We start from the raw sequence: 8660 nt of genomic DNA, 5'->3' as shown, positions 1-8660 counted from the left end.
TTAGATAAAGGAAGCCGAGAGGCGAGGGCAGGTGCAAAGCCGCCTGGATTTCCGCCCCACTTAGCCTCTCACCTGGCGACAGCGGTGAGCCACCTGCACTGCGTGACCTCCGCCCTGTCCTCACCGTTGCCTCCCAGCAGACGCCCGAGGTTGGGCGGGCCAGCTTGGCAGGGAAGGGGGCCTGGGCAGTCACCCCAGGTTGGCTCAGGTCACCTTACCCGACAGTGGGCGCTGGCAGGCGAGGACCAACACAGTGCCCAACAGGCCGGTGAGGCCCGCGGTGCCACATCCAGAGTCCCAGTCGTCTGTGAGAGACTCGGCCCTTCAGCAGAGGCTGGCTGGGCTCCTCAGCACCTCACCTCCCTCTTGCCGACTCCCACTGTCCCCAGAACTCCCCATCCAGAGGCGCTTCCAGGCAAACGGGACATCTGACCTTCACACCTGAGGGTACAGAGCCCCCCCAATGCCTGTGCGCCTGTCTCTCTCCTCCCAGGGGAGTTGAATGAGGCTGGGGGTGCAGGGAGGGGAGAAGCCACTGGGTGGGAATCCCTCCAGCACAGGGTGGGCATCTGGCCCCGCTCCAGGCCAGGCTCAGAACAAGGCAGGCCCAGCCCACTCAGCAAGTGAACTCAAAGTTGTTGGGATGTGGGTGAGGCCTGGCGGAAGGAACGAGACACGGCCGGGCTCCAGCCATTGTCACGGGCCTGAAGGTGGACAGAGCGCAGGCTGTGTCCGCTCCAGCAGCTCACCCCTCATGGACGAGAGACCTCTCTTCCTGTGCCCTCCCTTTCGTGCCCCCCGGGTGGCAAGGCCTGCTCTAGCTAGTCCAAGGCAGTTGCAGCCTACACCTCAGGCTTATAATGAGGGAGCCGCCAAGGAGGCCAGTCAGGACTTTCAGGGTCACATGGACCCCAGCAGTGACCACAGCTTCCACCATGATGCCCTCGAACACACAGTGAAGGCCGCTGCCGCTTCCGCCCCTGTGGGCTGCGCTGGAGGCCAGTCTGCACTGAGGGAAGCTGGATTTGGGTGGGGCTGAGCTTGGGATGCCCAGTGCTCAGCAGCCCCTTCCACCTCTGCGCCCGCGGGCAGCACAGCCACGCCGGCACCAGGCGCCCAAGCACCTTGTAACTCCCACTCCTTTGAAAACCAGATGTGCTGGACGTGTGCTTGACCGCCTGTGGCATCCGGGGGACCTCGGAGTGGAACCCCGGTCAGCCCACAGCTCCCCGCTCACCTCTGCGCACAGACAGGGCAGGAGGAACTCGTAAGGCAGGTCCACAGCCCGCCTCCCCTCCCCCCGCAATGGTCTTCTGGTGACCAAGCAGCTGGGGAGAGCAAAGCCTGAGAACAGCACTGGCTCCTGGACAGGGGCAGGCGGCAGCTGGGACCGGCCACCACCCTCTCTTCCCTCTTGCAGGAGACTTTCGTCTCCCAGGCCCTGGCAGCGGGCATCTGCGCTAGAGTCTGCCCGTTTGTTCTAGGTGCCTCAACACTTGGGGTGGGGGAGGGGGAGCCAGGGGAAGGAATACACCATTTATTGAGCTCCCATTGTGTGCTAGGTGGGCGCTAGGTGCTGGCAGCAGGAAGTCAATTAATTAAAATGCTGGCATCCCAGTGACCTTGGGAGGGGCATCTCCAGCTTGTACCTGAAGCCAGCTGGGGCCCCAAGGGCAGTGGTGGCAAGGGAGGTGGAGGCAGGGCGTCGGCGGGGCGGCGAGCATGGGATGGGGGCCCAGCCACTTTGTTGTCTTCTCAGGGGGAGCCACTCCTTGGGGGCAACGGAAAAGGCTTTTCAATACTACTGAATCACTGCGGGGCCTGGCTTTGGAGGTGGCCACCGCACGCCTTTTTCTGCTTGGGACTCCTGGCGCCCCAGGTCTCGTTCCACCCCTTCCGCCCTCCTCCCAGGCGACAAGGCTCCCTTGTTTCTGTCTAGTCTGAAGAGCGGGACCTGGTGCCAGATCCCTTCCCGCTGGGCTCTTCGGACTTGTGAGGCGTCTTGAACGACCATCTTCCTTCCCTGACCCTCAGTCTCCCCATCCGTTCAGGGGGTAGGTCCTTTGGGCGCCAGCTCCTGTAGAGGAGTGGACATTCCATGCCTGGACATCGAAGGGACCGCTCAGCTCTTCACACTGGTGACAAAGACGCACACTGGCCTCGGGGCCTGGCTGCACCGCCCCTCCAACAGCCCGGGCCTCGGGCAGCAGGTGGAAGGGGAACTCGGGCCCTGGGGGGAAGGGGACTTAGTGGCCTCATCTTTCGGCCTCGGCGCAGGCACCACTACTCGGCTGGGCCCATCTCTGCTCACCCCCCACGCCTACTCCATGCCTTTGGGAGCCAGGTAGGGAGAGACTTTCCACTGCTTCTGGACTGGAAAGCTGGGTCCTGCTGGAGCACAGCCCCTTGTGGGAGAGGTCTGCAGAGGGGAGGGAGATGTGATGGCCCTTCCCAGATGTGCAACAGCTCCCCAGCAGCTTCCTCTGTAGGCAGAGAACAAGCTTGGCCTGAGGCTGGGAATCAGGATCTCCGCTGCTTCTCCTGCCTCTGGAACCTGGGGTGCCACAGGCAAGTTGCTCAACCCTTCCATTTCCTTAATTGCATAATAGAGGGGGCTGATCTATTTCAGCTCCACACTTTCACTGTCTCCCACCAAAGAGGGGCCAGAAAGGGAAGGGCTGTGGGCGCAGGGGTGGGCCGCTGGGCAGGAAGCCACCTGAGCAGACCCTGCATCTTGCATCTCCCACAGAACAGGAACCTGTAAGACTTTGGGGATTTCTGTGCCAGGAGACAGAAGCGGCCCCGCTGGAGGCCTGTGTGGGGAGCACACACCATGCAGCTAGTCATTGCCCCTCCCCTGCCTGGAGATGTGGCCCAAGGTTGGACAATGAGTCATTACAGACAGAGGAGAGTGATTAATGGTAACAGGTTCATGGTCTGGAAGGTGGACACAACGATAAAGAGGCAATTGTTTAAACAGAGAAAAGCTCTATGTGCATATAAAGGTGTCCATGGGAGCAGAGTATCAGGGTGCAGTACGCACCAAGCAACAAGCACCACAGGAACAGAGTTGAATAAAGAAGGACTTTCTCTGCAAACAGCAGGTAATAATAGTAGATTCATAGAACTAAATGAGGTTAAGTCTCAGGGCTCCATGGCCTGGGTTCGGTGGCGGCCAGGGAGCTACCCACATGGCGCAGCAGACCTCCCCTCAGCAGTGTATTTCAGTCAGTCCACCTGTTCCGCCCCCCACTCTATCTCTGGTGAATCCTCTCACCCCCTACACCTCTGCCTACACCCCAGTTCTATGCAAAAATAAAGACAATCTTTTAAAAATAAGAAAATAAAATAAAACTTAATGTTCCAAATCCTTACCAGCTGAAAAAGAGAAACACCTTCAGAAAGTGGTATAACTTTGCTCACAAACGACCAACTGCCAGCCTGGGGGTGGGGCGTGCTGCACAGCCATGCGGGGTGTGTGGCACAAACACCTCCAGAATCCAGGCTTGTCCTGGTTCTGCACGCTGAGCTTTCTCCTCCCTCCCAGGTTGGTAACCATGGTTAGAATGCAGGCAGCTGGGGGTCTGGAACTGATGGTATGTGGGAAGAGGCGTGGGGAGGGGAAAGATGCACCGGGGGACTGTCATCCTGGAGGCCCAGGGCCTAGTGGGGAAGAGAGAAGTATTATTAGGTGCGTTTTGCAAAAGGTGGGAACTCCCAGCCCTTGGCCTCAGGTCACCTACTGCTGGGACCCAGAAGCGCATCCACTCTGGCTGGTTTCTTCCCAGCATCACCCTCCCCAGGCGCAGAGCAGCAGCTGGCTACCCCTCTGAGCCGGTGAGAGGACAGGGGCACAGGCAGAGGCATGGGGATCTTTACCAGCCTGTGCCAAGCAGGTGTGCACGCCCGACGGCGGCACTTTACCATGTGGGAGGCAGCAGACGGCAGAGGCAGAGGCAGAGGGGACAATGAGCAGCAGGAGAGAGGCAGCAGTCAGGTTGCCAATCTGGGGCTCCCCATGGACCTCTGTGGGGTCAAGGCACCCGGAACATGGCTGCGCAGCCTGAAAGTAGGAGCAGGGCCTGGTGGGACCTGGCGGCAGCAGCAGGGAGCACAGAGAGGCAGAGAGCGGTAGCAGCTTCAGCCTGGCCACCCTGCCCTGCCCCAGAGCGCCTCCTAGATCCCAACCAGCTCACCCGGCCACATTCCTTCTTCAAGTGGCGGGATGGAGGGATGTCTGCACCCCAGAACAACCTATTGTCCCCACCTGGAGGGCAAGGGACTCCCGCTCTGGTAGAGAAATAACAGAGCACTTCTTAAACCCTCCTACTCCTGCGAGGCTGAGACCTGACTGGCTCAGTAACATGCCAGGGACGTGGGTTTGGACCCCTCACCACATGCTTCGTGCCTGCACTTAGAGAACTAACTGAGATTTAACCCTGCCTGGCACTGGTACTGGAGACAAGTGACGGGCAGAAATGTGCCTCACATGCCTCCAGATGCATCCGGGTCCAGACCTGGCTGACTCACTGCAGAGGCCCGCTAGCTCCTTCCACCCACTGGCCAGTTCCAGCTCTCTGGGCAAAGAGCTCTCTCCCAAAGGGGCTTTGGGGGATCCAGTGATCAGGACCGTTTGCTCAGGAACCCCAGATCTCAAAGCTGAACCCTGGAGCCAAAGAAGCAGGCCCAGTGCCCTGAGCTGGTTTCCTGTGGTCTCTGATGCTGCCGAGGCTCCCTTCCTATCATCCCACAGCTTCCTCCAGCTCATGGGGCATTTGTGCAGCCTCAGCCCTCGCCTTGGTATCACACACAGTAGAAAACTGGGGGTACAGTTGCCGGGTTAGGGCATCATGAGATGGTTGTCCATTGGCATCTTTCAGTAGTCTGGCGGTGACCTTCCAGAGGCCGTGTCTAATTCCTGCCGTGTCTAATTCCTGCTGGTTCCAAGCTGCTTCCACCCACTATCGTAAATGTCCTTCCTTAATCTCTTCTCTGCTGCCCAGCAGAGGCTGTCAGGGCACATCATGAAATAGGTGCTTTGCAGCTGAATGGGTGTCAACTACGAGACATTTCATCTGAGTGACAGCTTATCTGTTTCCTATTTCATGAATCACTTTCCTAATCGGTCCTTTAACCACCTTGCAGGACAGGTGAGAGTGACAGTTTTCATTTTAGCAATAAATGAGGACAGGAATGGCCTCTAGGGGAACCCCTTTTGCCGTTCAGCATTTTCTGCCACCTTTACGGCCTCTCCGCCCTCCACCCCCCGTCTCTCTGCTCCTAGGAACACGCAGGGCCTGCCTGACAACACAGCTGCCTGTGGGCCTTAGAGCCCGTCACTGCAAACCAATCAATAAGACATGAGAGGAGAAGGTTAGGGTGTCTTCCCCCACAAATTCTTACCTAACCCACATTGGTTTGGATCCACATAAGAACGCCTTTCTCTGCTGGGTTAGGAGCGAGACACTTGCTTCCAACCTGGAGCCTCCTTCTCGGCCCTTATGTCTTCAGATGTGACTCGCAGTGAAAATATTGCGTTCATGTTTCCCGATCCTGGCTCCTTAAGGGGTGGCAGGAGAAGCAGAAAAGGAGCAAATGGACACATGCACATGAGGGGCGGGGGGAGAACAGAAAGGAGGATAAGTGGCGCACAGACTAGGAATAAACATGAAAGAAGAGGCGAGAAGAAAGGTCTGCGTCATGTATTTCATGCGGGCTCACTTACTGCGGCGCCTGCTCCAGGAGGACTGAAGTGGAGACCTCGACGGTGACTCCCGCGCACCCTGGGGAAGGAGAGGATCAGATCTGGGTTGCCCAACACCTGCTCTCAGACTCTGGGCCTTGGGTTTTTTTTTTTTTTTTTTAAAGATTTATTTATTTATTTATACATGCACTGGGCACAGTCAGAAGCGCGGGAGGGTGAGAGAATTCACCAGAGCCAGAGTGGAGAGCAGAGCAGGCAGAAGGACCGAAGCACACTGCTGAGGGGAGCAGCGGGCGGCAGGAGAGGTCTGTCGCGCCATGTGGGACCCTCCTCCGGTGGCCGGGGAGCAGCCGGGGATCGAACTGGCGTTGCAGAGGCTGCGGGCAGCTTCGTAACCCAGCGCTCAACCATTGCGCCACAGGGGAGGCCCTGGGCCTTGGGTTTTGCCCACATTATCACAGCTTATTAGTACTGCAGCTCTTGAGGTCTTAGTCAACCGTTTGCAGAATAGAAAACACTCAGAAAGACTAGGGAACTTGTCCAAATGCAAAAATGGAGAGCTGGGGCTCACCACCTTGACTTTCTGGCTCTTTCTGCCAGAACACACTGCTTGGGGAGATCTGTGGAAGTGAGAGGGTTTCTGGACCCTGCGGCTCGCAGAAGGCACTAGATGGATCTGTGTGATGTAGCTGGTGGGGTTGATGACCAAAGGAGATGGGAACAGCCAGAACGCAGGGGGAAGCCGGCTCACAATAGTGGGTTCTCAGCCGTCACAGTGCTGGGGGGTAGGGATTCCTGGCAGGTACCAGGGGAGGAGAGACCAGGGGAGGAGAGACCCTGTGGCTGGCACAGGTGGCATCCAACTGGAGTGAAGGTGACAGATGCCTGGGAGGCTTCCCTCCGCGCAAGGCCCTGTCCTCTTGGCGGTGGCACGGTGGAAGCACCAACCACAGGTGGTTTCACCTGTGGCTGGTGTCTGAAGGCTCTAAGCTTGGGAACCAAGCCAGGAGCTCAGGTCTTGGGAGGCCCCTGCATGTGCTCAGCAGCAGAACATGTGGGGGCCCGGGAACCTGTTAATTTTGCCATTGCCTTAGCCCTGCATGGACTCTGGTTTGACCCTCTGAGGCTCTTCCTATCATGGTCAGTTCCCAAACTCTGTGGGGACATCTGGGCCTATGTTAGGGCGTGCCGGGCTGGAAGGCCCAACCAATTAGACCAGTGTAAACCAGGAGTGGCCAAGAGCTCTTCACTTCTGCTCTTCTGGAAGGGATCAACCACCAGGATTTGTGAGACAAGAGTGTGCCACAGAGAAGAGGCAGGGGAGACTATGAAGGGAAATAACACTGCTCATCAAGGGAAGGGATCTTGATGCTGACTAAGCTCCTCCAGTGAAGTCAGGCTCACATCAGAAGCTGTGTTCGTTCCTCTGCATCACACTCTCTCCAGGACTAGATGCTAAGGGTTCCTTGGTCACCCGCACCCTCCTGCTCTATAAACACCAGGGAGTAACCATCCCTCACATTTATATACTGCTGCATTGTTTGCAAAGCACCTGCACCATACTTCACCTTATTTGACCTTGAACCACCTATGAAAGGGGCAGGATTTGATCTTAACTTTAATAAGCAGGTGTGTCAGTACATGAACTTGTTTTCTGATCCAAATACAGTGCTCTTCCCTTCAAATCAAGATCCTTTCAAAGGAGGTCTCATCTGCTCCCAGGAACACTACAAACATGAGACAGGAAAAGAGACTGGGAAAGCCCAGAAAAGCAGAATCTCAACAAGGAGAAAGCTACGGTAAGTCAAATTGGTGTTTTTCTTTTTGCTGTTGATGGTCATTTTCATAACGTAGCTTCGAAATCACACGAAAACTATGAACCTAATGATCAAAGAAAATAAGCTTTTGTACTAATTCTTTGCATGCTAATTCTTTGAAATCCAGTAATCTGTGCCTGGTGCACAGGGCACAATTCCCCACACGTTTCCATCTGCCGCTCTCTGCTATCCGAATTCTACCCTTGCTTCAGTCTTCGCTCTTCCCCATACGAAATACATCCTGATTTTAGTCTACACTTACTTCGGTTGGCAAGTTCAGAGCGCATGCTACGTGTTTGGTGCTGAGCAAGGAGTGAGGGAGACATGGAAGCCAATACGTCATCATGGCAAAATGACAAGGCCATGGGAGTTCAAAGCAAGAACTCTTTATTTGAATTTCAGGAGTCCGAAGGCTCCAAAATGACCATATGAAATCAGTCTTGAAGGGTAAGTTATAAAGAAATAGAAAAGGGAAATTTTAAGCAAAGGAAACTGGATAAACATAATCAGTATGGGGGTTCACAAGCAGTTCTGCTGCAGCACAGCGTGGGTGAGAGTACTGCAGACACCCCACCGCACTGGGGTCACATGGCGGGAGCCCGGGGAGGAATTCTGGTTGGTCAATAACGGCACATAGGAGGGACCTAATGATGACAGGGCTGTGCTCTCGGTGTGCCAGCTTGTACATGGGACACAGACGAGGAATGGGTCTGAGGTAGAAGGCAGAGAATTAAGTTGGGGCACACGGAGCCTGAGTGGCTCCTCAGGACACCTAGAGGAAGTAGTTGAGAGCGAGCAGCACGGCCAGCACCCGCGCACCCGCTGTTGAGAGAACGAATGAACACAACTCTCGAGAGGGCAGCGATCTGGGCATCATCCAGAGACAAAGCGGCTGAGCCAAAGGCACACACCTTCCACGTAGTAACTACTTACCTTTACCGTGTCAGACTCTCAGGTGTGCAAGGGCCTGTCGTTCACAGACCTCCTTCCCAGTTCTATTTTTAACTTCTATGGCCCACACTATCAGATGCTGTGCTCATTCCGTGTCCATGTTATCATGTTTCACCAAGGGCAAGCTCCTTAGACACAGGGATGCTTTAAAACTCTTTTGTTCACAACACACACCTGCTGTGACTGAT

This window comes from Talpa occidentalis, unplaced genomic scaffold, assembly GCF_014898055.3.
Source record: "Talpa occidentalis isolate TD23 unplaced genomic scaffold, MPIMG_talOcc4v2.1 talOcc4.10, whole genome shotgun sequence".
NCBI lineage: Eukaryota > Metazoa > Chordata > Mammalia > Eulipotyphla > Talpidae > Talpa > Talpa occidentalis.
Note: the sequence above shows the minus strand (reverse complement) of the source record.